This window comes from Ursus arctos, unplaced genomic scaffold (assembly GCF_023065955.2).
Source record: "Ursus arctos isolate Adak ecotype North America unplaced genomic scaffold, UrsArc2.0 scaffold_33, whole genome shotgun sequence".
Taxonomy (NCBI): domain Eukaryota; kingdom Metazoa; phylum Chordata; class Mammalia; order Carnivora; family Ursidae; genus Ursus; species Ursus arctos.
The window spans coordinates 26,115,508-26,130,448 of NW_026623019.1; the positions used below are offsets into that span (position 1 = coordinate 26,115,508).

Here is a 14,941-nt window from a genome sequence, read left to right on the forward strand (position 1 = left end):
CTTGCATGTCTAAAACTCTTCACTGGCTACCCATCACAGTTCAAATGAAACCCATACCGTTTATGTTGACTCAGGCTCTCCAAGATCAGGACTCTGCTTGCCTTGTTGATCCCATCTTCCGTTCTTTCCCCAGCCTTTCTCACTTTCACAATGGCACCAGATATTATCTCCTCCCCATAGTTTTCGAACATGTCGGTCCTTTTCTTGGTTGTTCTTCCTCCAGATCTCGACAGAGCTGACTTCTCAGTTCAACAGGCCTCTTCATAGTTAACTTTCTCAGCATCTCAAACTAATGGGCGCCCTCCTTCCTTTAGTTTCTGAGCAAATTTTTCCCTTCCACACACTTCTGACCTCTACGAACGCATGTAGATTTGTTGAGTTATTCACTGTTTACTTTCTGAACTGAAACGTAATCTCCAGCAGATTACTGTTTTGTTCACTGCTATAACCTCCTCCCGATTCCGTTAACACTGCTTGCGGGGCACATAATAGGACTTTAATAAATTGTGGTGGAATGAATATTACACTACAGTCATATGTACCAGGAGCAGGGTAAAATAAGGAATAAAAAGTGCACTGTTGTAATTCAGTAACTTTTTTTTTCTTAAATGCCTATAAAATTTTGCAATTAGAAATAACCGGGTAATAGGGTAACCCCACAATCCCCAATCCAAGCTGCCCCCCGCCAGCCTAGGCTCTAGCACTCCCGCACTTGCGCAGACCTCCTCTCGGCGACTCCTCCCAGCTCTTCCGGAGGGGGCGGGCCTGACCGACTGCGGTCCAGGCGCGCTTGGATGACGTCACTAGGCGCGGCCCGGGTAGCCCGTGGTAACCCGAAGTCTGCGGAAGTGGAGACCGGTGGGCAGGCGGCTAAGACAGGTAACCTGTGCGCTCCCTGTTGGGTCCGTGCCTTCCTCTTCTCTGGCGCCGCGATGGCGGCGGGGACAGCGGCATCCCTTTTGAAGGCGACCGGGAACCCTCCTCAATCCTCATCTTCCGTCGGTGGGGTCCCCGTTCCTTCTCAGTCCTCCCAGACTCCTGAGGCTGAACCCGATACTGGGGACTTGGGTTGAGCAGCCACTTCTCTCCGCCTCAGCTCTCGCGGTGCGGATGGGCGCCGGCTTTCCTCCACCCCGTGGCACAGACCATTCTTCAGCCTGCGTTTGCGTCCCTCTTCCTCTCCTGCCTCCAGGCCCACTTCCCCCGCCCCTCTTCGCCCCACAAGACTCATATCCAGGCTTGTTTAAGGAGATAACAGTTTACGATTCTCTTAATTTCACTTGTAGTGAAACCCAGCCACTTTCCCTGTCCTCCCCCCGCAACCGTCTACTTCCCACCCCCCGCCCCTAGGATTCTTACTGAGAGCATCAAGCTTTGAGTTTTGGTGTCCCTAAAGAGCATTGTACTGACAGTCAGAGTTTTGCTCCTTAACGCATGTATTTGTTGAGTAAGGAAGTGGCGTAGTAATGTGAAAATCTGTTGTGATAATAAATGGTCCACAGGGGATCCAATCAGCTGTTGAGATGGATGGACTGTTAGAGCATTTCATTAAAATGTTCCTTGTTCCTGGCTTTCTTTTTGGTTTTCAAGCAGTGGTAACAAGTACCTTTGCAAAGTTAGCCGTCAAAATAAATAAGCAACAGAACGCCACTAGGAATATTTAGACAGCAAAAAATAATAAAATTCATCTTGTTGATAAAAGAATATGGGTTATTACAAAACCCAACAGGATTGATATGGGAGGAAAGGCAGGATTCTGAAATCTTTGATCCGTTGACGGTTTGGTTTTGTATTTTTTTGTACTTCAGGTTCCATTTTTGAATAGAGCATATCTTACTTCATATAATTTTGAGAAGCCTGCCAATGACTTGCTAATTGGTAAGATTAGATTCTTCTAATATTAGGGGGACAAAGTAGAATAAGATTAGAGAGTAACAGTCACTCATCGTTAACCATCTGCTATATCTCTGGGACCATGTTTGACACTTTGCATATGTTTTCTTCTTAGCTCACACAACCACCTCGTAAGTTAGGAATTTTTACCCTCAGTTTGCAGAGAAGGAAACTGAAACTCAGGTATGTGAAGATAACTTGCCAAAAACTCTTAGTTACTAAATGGTGGAGCCATGCTTTAAATTGAGGTCTGTGTATGACTTCGGAGGCTATACCTTTTCTTTTTTTATATAACTGTACTATAAACGATCAAATTCTAGGCTTTTCACAATAGTCACACGTAATTCTATGAGTTTATTCTTACATCAGTCTAAGTGATGAATTTATTCTCTGATTAATCTAAATGATTTATAATATCTTTAGTATTAAGTTCTTATATATCTAGAATTAAAACACCTGGAAAGCTTAATTTATGATCCTCACGCATACACACACACACACACACACACACACACACACGCCATCCTTATCTTTAAGAATGAGATAAGAGGCAAGCAAGATTGCTCAATACAACCCTTTTTAGACCCCTCAGGGAATGTGTAATTCTGGATTGTTGAAAGTTTTACCCTTTTAGAAATGAAAATCATACTGTTTTGGATAGAAAAATTTTAAATGACCTAAACAATTCCTTGCTTTCTTAAATACTAAGTATACTGATGTGTTTGAACCTTTTCTGTGTCTCAGAGCAGTCATTTTAAATATCACTTACTGTCCTGTGTTGTGATACAGTGATTTCCTCAGAGCTTTTATTATATTTGACCACCCACGCTACTTTGCCTTTTGAGTTTGCCTGTACTTCTATGTATTCCATTCCTCAGTGTCACCAAGAGATTGTAAACCATAGTGATTAAAAGCAGGACTTGGGGGACCACATTTCCGTTATTCAGGTCCTAGCTCGACCACTTACTAGCAGCTCAGTGAGCCCAGACAAGGTAATTGACCCCTCTACACCTCAGTTTCCTCATTTGTAAAATGTAAATAATAAGAATACTTTTCTCAGAAGATTGTTGTGAGGATAAAGTGAGTTAGCATCTGTAAAGAGCTTAGAGCAAATCAGGCATATTGGAAGAGCCATATAACTGTTTGCTAATATTGTTAGTCTGGTTTTGGCCTTATGTATCATTTCTTGAGTGATATTTGATATATGGTATTTATGAGTTTACTGGAGAATTAAATTATCCCAGCTAGTGTGCCCTAACCTTAGCCATTCTGGGAAAATGCTAATTTATTAAATTTACTTTTGTTGTGTCTTTGAAATGCGATATGCCTTTTGGTTGTGGTGTTTGGAATGGAGACTTCAAATATTTTGTGTTATTATATGTGTCAAAATAAGAGACTTTAATTTCTGTTTTGAATTTGGGGGATATTTCAGTGGTTTAAATTATGGTCTACCAATATATGGGAACCCCCTCTACTTTTGAATTGAACACATCCATTTATGGTGCCCTACACAGGTATACTGCTGCACTCATGTTATGATTCCACGTGGATAAATACCTCCTCATAAAACTACCATTGTGCATTAGCTACATATAAAGGCATTTTTCTCAGTATAATCCTCTTTTTTTCCTCTTGAATGAGCTAAAAAAAAATGACTATCAGCAAAATGAAATAATGTTCCTTTTTGAATTTCCGAAATATGTACCCATTTTCCAGCATGTGTTTTAAACCAAGTCCAGCTAAGAGTTGATATTGACTCCTTTGGTGTCCATCGTCAGGAACTTGAAAATATGTGATCTTTTTTTTAAAAATTTTAGTACCATTAAGGCTGATGCTCGTGTTGAAAGTACTGTTGAAAATATAGGTTGTATTTTTAAAAGATATTTTTTGGTTGTGGTAAAATACTCATAATACAAAATTTACTATTTTAACCATTTTTAAGCATACACTTCATTGCATTAAATACATTTGCAGTATTGGTTTAATTATCACCATTATCCATTTCTGGAATTTTTTCATCATTCCAAACAGAAACTCTGTACCCATTAAAAAGTAATTCCCCATTCCCCTCCTCCCACACTACCCCCCAGCCCTTGGTAACCTCTGTTCTACTTTCTGTTTTTCTGAATTTGCCGATTCTAGGTGGACTTGTGCATTATCCTTTTGTATCTGTTTATTTGGTATATTTTCAAGATTCATCCTTTTTGTAGTAGAGTTCATCCATGTGGAAGCATAGATCAGAATTTCATTCCTTTTTATGGCTGAATAACATTCTATTGTATGTATATAGCATATGCTATACTTTTGATGCATGTTGAATTATGCTTTTATATACGCATTTCATATGATATAATACTTGGTGATTTGATTTGTGAGTTTCTAGAGGATGGGAATGGAAATACCAATTGAAATAACGTTGTTATTGAACAGTGAACAAAATACCTGGTAACAGTGTTAAATTGGATCTTGAGCCTGTATTACAGTGTGATTGGTCGTCTCACCTGATATTTAGTCTCAGGGTAGTAAGGAAAATAATAATCATGATAACATTACCTAGTATTTCTATAGTGTTTACAGTATGCCAGGCATTATTCCAAGCACTTTATCTGTGAGGTAGGTACTATCACCGTTCTTTTTTACAGATGAAGAAACTAGATGCAGAGAAGTTAAATTAATTGATTTGTTAGAATTTACAAGGCTGGTAGGTGGTGAAATTGGGATTCGAACCCAGGCTGGGTGGCTCCAGAGTTGATTTATCCTGTGTTTGGTGTTGACACTTGGCTCAGTATCAGTTTTGCAACGTAAATTGTTTTGCCTGCCACATCCTTCCTCTACCCTCTCTTTTTATACCATTTTTAAAATAAAACATTACTTCTGAGCTTAGTAGGCAATGGAGGAGCATCTGAACCCAAATTGTCAGAAGGGTGACTGGTGCTTCTCATTTGGTTGGGGCGATAACATTTGAATGGCATTCAAACTGCATTTTCACAGCTTAGTTCATATTATCTTTCACTGAGAGCCTGTCTCTGAAAAAGCAGATCCTGAAACGTTTTAAGATCTTATATTGCCATATATATGTGTTGGTGTTTGACTTTAGATATTGCACAATTCCCACACTCTTTTTCTGTGGGTAAAAAGAGCCTTTTGTTTATAATGTTGTTACTGACTGTCAGAATGGTTTATGGCACATTTATTTTGTTGCTAACTCATTACTCTGTATTGCTTGATTCCTGAAGAAGTTATCTTGAGATGGCATTTTTAGATACATAATCAATTTCACTATAATTTTTTCTTGGCTTTTTCCTTTGCTTACATTTTATTTCTTTGACACTTGCAATTGAAGGTTTAGTTTTTGAAACTGATGGGAATTGGGATATGCTTGATAGATTTTGGCAGCAAAGGAGAGACATCTCAGCCTATTTCTTTTGCACTGATCATGTTTTGCCTGTGTAGCAAGTATGGTGCATATTTGGAGGTGTGAACTGTCTGAGTAAGTCTGGCAGAAATCGAACTATAGAATGAATGCTAAGGATTCAGAGGGCCCTTAGGTATTTCTCTCATACCCTTCACTCAGCAGTTGGGAATCTGAAGCCTGTGATGATTAAATGATTTGCATATATTCAAACAGAATCCATTAAAAACATTTTTTTAAAAGATTTTATTTATTTATTTGACAGAGCACAAGCAGGGGGAGTGGCAGGCAGAGGGAGAGGGAGAAGCAGGCTCCCCGCACAGCAGGGGAGCCCGATGTAGGACTCTATCCCAGGACCCCGGGGTCATGACCTGAGCCGAAGGCAGTCGCTTAACCAACTGAGCCACCTGGGCACCCAAAACAGAATCCATTAAAAAAAAAAAGAAATCGTTCTGTGTTCCTTTGAATCATACCTCATTGTGTTTGTGTAGCACCCTTATTTGTAAGAGGAGACTCCCTTTTTTTACTTATAGGTACTTAATATTCTTATGTATGTTTTAGGTGAGAGAGAATGCCCAGAATTGGATAGGTTGCCAAGAAAATGAACTGATATGATGGATCCAGGTGATACATAGGTTAAATCAATAGGACTTTGCAATTGTTTATGTGTGGCAAGAGTAAGAAATCTGGGGTATTTGGATAACTGAGTAGATGGTGGTGGTGTTCACTAGGAAAACTGAGAAGAGGTCGGGACTCGATGTGTGCATTCAAAGTGACCAGAGCTTGGATTGCATAGACACGTGAGAAAAATTGAAGCTAAAGCTGGAGGGCATGCCAGCATCTAGGAAGGGGAAAAAGGAAGCACCAAATCAGTAGGAAGAGATAGAGTGGTATCGCAAAAACCAAAGAAGAGAGAATTTTAAGGAGGGTATGGTCATTAATGCTTCAGAATTCACACCTGGAAGAACCTACTGAAGCTGACATATGGGGAGTCGTTTGTTTCCACTGTGGAGTTCTAGTGGCATGGGAGGGGTGTGCACAGTGGACTGGAGGGGAGATGGAGTGACTGACGGGGATAGGGAGCGAAGACAGTTCTTTTAAGGGATTTGGCTGTGTGGGGAGAGAGAAGAGCTGGAGAAGGATGTGGAAGTAAGGAAGGGGTTTTGTTCAGTTGTGTTTTTTTCCCGAGAAGAGATTGGAACAGTCACTTAACTCTGAGGGGAAAAGGGCTGAAGAAGTTGAGGGAAGGCATTCAGGGAATGGATTATTGATGAAGCAGCCTCCTAGAGGTCAGTGAGAGGTGACAGAGCACAGGCCGTGATCAGGGAGTGCTGGGAGTGCAGGAAGGAGACTTCCTCCACCTCCCTGGGAGGGATGGCCTGGGGAAGTGTGGGGATAGAGATGAATAGGTTTATAGGATGGGGAGGAAATATGTGCAAGTTCTTATCCGGATGGTGGCGAAATTTCTGAAGTGAAGCAGGTAAATTTGCTGATATTGAGTGCTGATTTGGTGAGGTGAGGATTGAGAGGAGAGGTAGAAGTTTGGAATAGTCACTGAGGGGAAAGAACAGGAGTTGAGGGGGCAACTAGAGACAGACATGAAAGGTTGCCTGCCTGGTCATGCTGGGGGTCCTGTTGAGGTTGGAATCTGTGAGTATGTAGCATCTGCCTTTTGCATGGTCATGTGATAGTTATTTATTTAACTTTTTTTTTTTTTTAAGCTTTGAGTTCAGTACACTGAGTTTAGAAGTAGAAAACTTGGGTGATTCAATTGGTTGAAAGTTAGGTTTTATAGAGCAGGTGTCAGAAGGACAAAAGAGCAAGAGAATTGAGGTTAAAATGTTCTAAGAGTGAAGAAATGAATCACGTTATCCAAAGAAGGCCACAGAGCAGAGATTGTCAACTTCAGAAACATTTACTGTTCTCCCTCATGGGGGCTGTCCTGTGCTGGGTACGATGTTGAGCGTCCTTGGCTTCTACCCCCTAGATGCCAGTCGCCAACCCCTGCAGTTGCGACAATCAGAAATGTCAGACATTGCCAAATGTCCTCTGAGGGGCAAAATCATCCCCCGACTGGCACTTCTGCCCTAGAGCCAGAGGGAGCAGATGCATTGAAGATAATGGAAAAGTCGAGGGACTGGAGTTTCGATGTAGTGAGAGTTGGTGAGTAAGCAAGAGAAAGAGTGGGAAGAACAGGAGGGCATGCTCTGGTATTAGATGATGGAAATGAGGTATTTCAGTGATGGGGCTGTTCCCAGTAATGAAAATGTCAAGAACGCACCATTGGTTTGCTGAATGGAGTGAAGGCAAAGGTTGTTGGCAGTGAGTAGGTAATTTTGGGGGAGGGAAAATAGCTAGCCTACAGTGATGGAGCAAGCTGAAAACGCAGCTGGGGAACAGCCTGAGTTCTGAAATGAGAACAGAAGTAGGACTTGTTGGATGTTTGTTTCCTTACTTTATCGATACATTAAGTGTTTCTCAGCTCTTTTTCTAACATCATCAGTTCCCAGATCTTGTATCTCCCTTCTGTAATGTTTTAAAGTTGTGGAGTTTATCCAGCTTGGTTTTTGTGGTAGTTTTTTTTAGGTGAGGAGTTCTTTTTTGTTTCTTTTTCCATATTTTCTTGATCTGATTTTGCGGTCCTTTACCTCTAAATACATTACTTTTCAAAAGGCCTTGGTTCTGTGCTGTGTGACCTAATTTCAGGGTCTCTCTTTTGCACTTGGGCATCTCATTAAGAAGTCTGCTCTTTGGGGCGCCTGGATGGCTCAGTCGTTAAGCGTCTGCCTGCGGCTCAGGGCGTGATCCTGGCGATCTGGGATCGAGCCCCACATCAGGCTCCTCCGCTATGAGCCTGCTTCTTCCTCTCCCACTCCCCCTGCTTGTGTTCCCTCTCTCGCTGGCTCTCCCTCTCTCTGTCAAATAAATAAATAAAATCTTAAAAAAAAAAAAAAAAAAAAGAAGTCTGCTCTTTGGCAGAAGTGTCAGCATATCCTTAAATCTTACAGCCTCTTAGAGATGTTCTTTTTCCCTGGCCTTCCCCCAGCTGCATTTTCTTCTCTTTTACTCCTTATTGTTTCATATTCATTTTTAAACTGTAATTATATGTATGTACAGTGTTGATTGAGAGGTAATTACAGTGGACTCAGTAAACTGGACCATAAACTACTTGTAGAATATGCCTTTAAATGCTTTCTCCTGTATTCAATAAATCCATACTTCAGTGGAACTTTTTTTTTTTTTTTTACTTTATTTAATGAGCTTACCTTGTGTTATTCATCAAGAAAGAGTGGGCACCAACTCCCACCTCTTTTACAAGACATTGGAAAAAAAATCTTAATCTGTAGATGTAAGCTGATATAGATTTTGTTATGTCACAAGTGCTGTCATTGCAAAATCGGAAGTAAGTAGGTGGCATTGAAAGCCTTGACATTGTTACTTGAATTTATACGCATTATTTTTTGTGGATGCTGATCTGTTTGATCAAGATGTTGTACTATATTTGATACAGAATAATAAGTAGCTTTATTAAGGAATATCTTATGAGAGCTAAATCCCCTAATAGTGACTAACAATGATAGTTTATGACCTTATTTCCATACTTAAATATGAGGATTTCCAAGAAAAAATCTGTTACCTCAAAAAAAATGATAACCAATTTTTCATAAGGATTTGATCTCTTTTGGTGTTTGGGATCTCAAAGGAGAAATGAGTTGTTCTCTCCAAACCACAAAAACAGACATTCATCCTAAAGACAAAACCATGCCGGAAAACAACATTTTATCACAGAAGTTGCGCTTTAAAAAGCAACAGCATTACATCTCATCCATTGCTCTCTGGTGGCAGATGACACTAAACGATTTTTGTGCCCAGTCTGCAACCACACTCAGTACTTGGACAGATACAGGATTCTTCAGGGTCCCATTGGAGCACATGTATGCCCAAGGACCTTGCCTGTTGTTCATAACAAAGCATTTTGATGGTGAACGTGGCTTAAAGACTTTTCTAATAAATAGAAAGGTTTAGGTTCTGGAAATACAATGGTTATGGTATATGTTGTGTTTAGTCACGTTCTTGCAATGATTTAAGAAAGTCATATTTTTTACACGTCCTGGTAAATTGTTAATGTTATGCAGTATTTGCAACATTTAACCAGCTTATGGCTAACACTTTAAAAACACACTTCCCTGTTGGTGTTGTTAAGTGTTGTTCTCCAGGTTTATTCTGTTTCCTTAAGTATATATCAAAGTCTCAAAAATCGACTGCTTAACCTTACTTTTAAATCTTCCTAATTAATTTTAACATGGGCCCCAACTACATATGTTCAGTTGTATATTCAAGTTGAAAAGCTAGTGGAGATCCTGAAGATCTTCTAAAAATACTGAAGCTATATCAAATGCATCGTCTTCTCTTGCTCCCGAATACTATTCAATTTCTAGGAATTAGTTGCAATCTCTTTTCTTGGGGAGGATGAACTGCATACCTGTTCAGTTCACCACTTAGCACCTGATGCTAGGAGTATATGTTAAACATTAATGCAATGGATTTGAAAGGTATTTATAGAGAATGGAGCACCCATTTGTAGTGTGTAAATTCCAGACCTATTTCTCAATGGAGAAATCTGTTATATATTTATTCCCATGAGGAGCAGAATGTAAATAATGAGATCTGAATGTTGCCAGAATTTCTAGAGAATCTAATTTTGCCTGATATTTCCTTCAGACACAGTACTCCTCACCAGGGTTGTTTATAGCTGTAGCCCCATGACAGTCACCAAATAAATCACTAAATGGAGGGAGCCCATCTTGATTTCTGGCTAAAGAAAATGTAGTTTCCTAAGACAGGAACAGAGGGACCTCCTGCCCTTCCTACAGCTTTCCTGCCGTAGGAAGTACGGTTTCCTATTGAGGACAGAAAGATTGTACATGCAGGGTAGGAAGTGGGGGCTGTAGGGTCAGACAGAAGCCAGGGATTAGGAGAGGGATGGGAAGGGTGTTCATCTCTGCAGTTGCCAAGAAAGGACAAACTTTTCACCCGTACTGCAAGTTTTGAGTGATGGGAACTTCTTAGAGCGTTTGCCAGATGGAGGCTTGTTTTCCCCACGGCATCATTGAACTCCATTCCCCACAGCATCATTGAACTCCACAGTGGGTCCTAAATACTGCTGGTTGGGAGGAGACCAGAGTTAGCTTAAACCACGTTCTCAAAGTCTGGTCACTAGACCAGCAGCATCAATATCACCTGGAACTTGTTAGAAATGCATATTCTTGGAGCTCACTAGTTGATGTTTTAACAAGATCTTCAGATGATTCATTTCAAGTTTGTAAACCACTGGCTCAGGCAACTCAAAGTGGTTGGGAACCACTTTGCCTAATTGTGTCAAAGTCACAGTGTTGTGAAAGAATGAGTGAAAAGTGCATTGCGTGCTGGAACATCCTTTAGTCTTTATTTAGGGATGAAGTTCTTTTTACAGAGTATGCTGTGTTTCAAGTTGAAGGGCAGAGGAGATACTGGTATCCACACTATAGATCTAACAGGTAACATTGCGCTCCCTGGTGGCTGCAGTTCACACTGAAATCTAAACTCTGCCAGACTGTAATAGAAGACAGCTTTTCACTTTGCCACCTTTTTCATTTTAAATATGTATGTATTTATTTATTTATTTTAATTTTTTTTAAAGATTTTATTTATTTATTTGCCAGAGAGAGAGACAGGCAGCGAGAGAGGGAACATAAGCAGGGACAGTGGGAGAGGAAGGAAGCAGGTTCCCAGTGGAGGAGCCTGATGCGGGGCTTGATCCCAGAACACCAGGATCACGCCCTGAGCCAAAGGCAGACGCTTAACGACTGCGCCACCCAGGCGCCCCTCATTTTAAATATTTACCCCTTGTTTTTCTTTTTGTACTTTGTGTAGGCAATGACCTGTGAGCATCCTGTTTTCATGGCTTTTTGATAGCAAATGTTCAAGTAGCTAAATGGTTCAGAAGCATTAGAGTAGAATTACCTAGACATCTTATTTAAAATGTGGATTATTGACCCTTGTCCCTGGAGATTCTGATTTGAAACATCTGAGACAGTGTCCAAGAATCTGTACTTTTTTTTTTAGTAGACTTTTTTTTTTTTTTTGAGGGGGGATGGGGCAGAGGGGGAGAGAGAGAATCTTAAGCAGGCTCCATACCCAGCGCAGAGCCTAATGCAAGGCTTGATCTGATACCTGAATGTTTAATATCTACTGGGAAATTGTACAGAGATGCTTGGGATAAAATTCTAGAAATCATGAGTATTCTTCCTAGGTTAAAAAATGGACTAAAGGACCAGTTTGACAGTGTAACATTATAACACAAAACCAGTCAGATTTAAAAATTTGTTCTATAATTCATGTTTTCTGAATAATCTTCATGAAGCCTACATTTACATTTATGGGGCTACATATTAAAACTTCACACAGAAAAGGAATGAACTAAATTGAGAAGATACTGGAAAAGTATATCTTTTCACAGTCTCCAGGCCATGTGCCAGAAGCCTAAAAGGCATCAAGAGTGTTAAGAAAATACTGTGTTTAAGAATGGCATCAAGAGGGGCGCCTGGGTGGCACAGCGGTTAAGCGTCTGCCTTCGGCTCAGGGCGTGATCCCGGCGTTCTGGGATTGAGCCCCACATCAGACTCCTCTGCTCTGAGCCTGCTTCTTCCTCTCCCACTCCCCCTGCTTGTGTTCCCTCTCTTCGCTGGCTGTCTCTATCTCTGTCAAATAAATAAATAAAATCTTAAAAAAAAAAAAGAATGGCATCAAGAGTGTTTAAGAAAATACTAGCCTACAAGCTAGTACCCTAAGTTCACTGTGAGGGGAAGGAGGAGATTTATCTAAAATGACTTACGATTTTTTTTCCTGCATAGAATTATATAAAAAATTGTTTTATCTAGTGTCCAGGAAAATGATTCAAGACCAGAAATTGGGGCAAGAAGCATTTCTCTCTTTCTTTCTACTTGCCCCCCCCCCCCCCCCCAGTTCTCTTTGGAGAGAGCCTCCCATTACATTACTGTCTTTCTCTGTGCATCACTACCCAGGGTTCAGTTAGGGCTTCTTAAAATGGGTAAGAATAAAGGCAGTGGCATGTAATTGTTTCACTTACTAGGATAGATATCTACAAAAAGAGGTATTCCCCTTGCAGTGGGAAAAGGAAGTAAAAAAGGTGATTAATTTTTTTAGTGTGGTTTTTTGGAGGGGTGTCGGGTCGTTGTATCATGACATCCTTCATCAGGAATGGGGTAAGTGCTCTTAGGAAGCTGTTTCAAAGCACCCATGGTACTAATATTTCAAAATGAAATCTAACCCATATTTCTTTTAGACAGGAGGAACAGGTGTGGTAGAGCCCAGACCCTCTCTGCCCTATACTACTTTAGAAGTGGGCCCTTCTGCAGGCTTTCAGTACTGGTATTGGCAGGAAGGAAGCAGGGTCAATAAAAAGCCTTGCCCACCTGTCCATTAGGCAGTTGGCCTTCTGCCATGTTCAGCTCTGTTTGACAAGCAGAGCATGGTAGTAGCACCTGGACTGTACCACCTCATACCCAAGAACTTGTAGAGAAGACCTAGCATCCTTGTTCTTTCAGCTGCTTCCCTTATGGAGACCTATTGCCTGTCATTTTTCTCTACGATCCATTCCCGTGTTATTCTCAAATACTTTTTCTTGGCTGAATGCCAGCCCTGTGGTTCCCACTGATAATGTGCCTTTAGAGAGTAGGACAGTCCTAAACTTTGCTGTGAAGTGGCTTTCTGAACATTCTGATTTCCTTATCACTTTTTAAAGTGTAGATATAGATATGTTCCCAGGCTCCGCTGATTTTTTTAACCAGTGTTTTCTTGATTTGTATGCAAGATGATTTAAAGTGGTACATGGATAAGCATCTTTTGGATTCTCATAGTTATGTATCTCTTTTAATATATGTGGGAAAATGCAAATTAGCCATTCAAACTCATGATTTCATGGACTTTATAAAAGGTGAGTCAATGGCAAAGTGGATTCAAGAAAAAGTATTTAATAAATAATAAGATGATGGTATGAAGATGGCAAAAATACCGAATGTGGTACATATATGACTGAAGTTTGGGAGATACTCGGGGCACACTTTTTGAAATAGTCTTTAAAATAATATACAAGAGGTGGGTGGGGGGATGGGGTAATTGGGTGATAGGCATTAAGGAGGGCACATGATATGAGCACTGGCTATTATATGAAACTGACAAATTATTGAACACTATATCTGAAACTAATGACGTACTATATGTTGGCCAATTGAATTTAAGTAAAAATTTAAAAAGAAAAAAATAATATACAAAATAAATTCTAAGGTTGGAATGCCATGCCATGTTGGAAGATCTGTACTTGGCATAGCATAGTTCTTTAAAAATTCCTATTCAAATCAATGTGCATCTCTTTTAAAATAGCTCTTTTAAAACACAAAATAATCCTTGCTAATATCATCAATATATTTTTACTGAGTCTTTTGTTATAAATTATGTAAGATTTTCTATCTTCTGTAGGACATGGGTAAGAAAACCACTGTTAACTTTGTTTAGATGGTGTGCTGTTCTTTTTTGCCACTTTTGAAAATAATAGCTTTGGGGCCCGGGGCTGGCTCAGTCGTTAGCACGTGTGACTCTTAATCTCGGTTGTGACTTCAACCTTGGGTTCTACGTTGGGTGTAGAGCCTACTTAAAAAATAGCTTTATTGAAACATAATTTACATACCATAAAACTCACCCTTTAAAACTGTGTAGTTCAGTGGTTTTTAGTATATTCGCAGAGTTGTGCAGCCATCTCCTCTGTTTAATTTTCGGGTGTTATTGTCACTCCAAGAGGAGCCATTGGCAGTCACTCCCCATTCTACCCTTTTCTCAGCCCCTGGCAACCACGTCTGTGCCTGTGGGTTTGCCCACGGTGGACATTTTGTATAAATAGAATGGTATAGTATGTGGCCTTTTGTGTTTTCCTTTCACTTAGCATGATGTCTGCAAGGTTCATCCACATTATAGTATCTATCATACTTCATTCATTCTCATTACCATGTAATATTCCACCATATGGGTATATCACATTTATTTATCCATTCAACACTTGGTGGACATTTAGGTTGTTTTGCTCTTTGTTTTTTTCTTAAACAATATTTTAAAATACCTGGGGTCTTTGAAGCAGTTACCGGATGACTCTCTAGGTATGTTGTAGACGAGACTCCTGCAGTGAGTGGGAACTGGGTTTTGAGTGCTTCGTTATTATGGGTTCAAGGAGTCTCTATCTGTCATCTCTTTTTGCTAGTAAAATATATTTTCCTCTGAGCTGGAGCAGTGACTTTTTTTCCATAGCAGAACATTCATTAATAAAGAAACTATTTTCACAATCCCTCTTTAAAGGGCTGAGTTTCCAAAATAGCTTCTATTTGAAAATAGTGTTTTTCAACAATTCTAGAAGAGGAGATCTTACTGAAAAAGCTGATATTTTTGTCTATATTTTCTTTTCCGATTTCTTTATTTTTATCCAACTGAACTCTGTAACCCAGCTCTATTAATACAGATCCTGTTTCCAGTATATGAATATTTATAGACAATAATAAATTATATTCTCTTAATGTAGTTTGAAAAGTT

At 40.0% G+C, this 14,941-nt stretch overlaps 1 protein-coding gene and 1 long non-coding RNA gene across 13 annotated transcripts in view; one reads left to right on the forward strand and one right to left on the reverse strand.

Annotated features, from left to right (window-relative positions):
- The window catches only part of LOC130542351 (uncharacterized), a 37,506-nt gene extending 36,552 nt beyond the window's left edge, over positions 1 to 954 (reverse strand). Inside the window, exon 1 of one of the 2 annotated variants that reach the window (XR_008956844.1) lies at positions 58 to 731. This is a non-coding gene — a long non-coding RNA (uncharacterized LOC130542351). Of the gene's footprint in view, positions 1 to 57 lie in introns of both variants that reach the window. The other variant, XR_008956843.1, reaches the window with a different exon arrangement.
- Positions 796 to 14,941, forward strand: part of AOPEP (aminopeptidase O (putative)) — a 325,938-nt gene continuing 311,792 nt past the window's right edge. For 10 of the 11 annotated variants that reach the window (XM_026518708.4, XM_057305595.1, XM_048218337.2 and 7 more), the window contains exon 1: positions 796 to 879. The gene's annotated coding sequence lies outside the window, so the exon portion shown is untranslated. Of the gene's footprint in view, positions 880 to 1,808; positions 1,879 to 14,941 lie in introns of all 11 variants that reach the window. The other variant, XM_057305590.1, reaches the window with a different exon arrangement.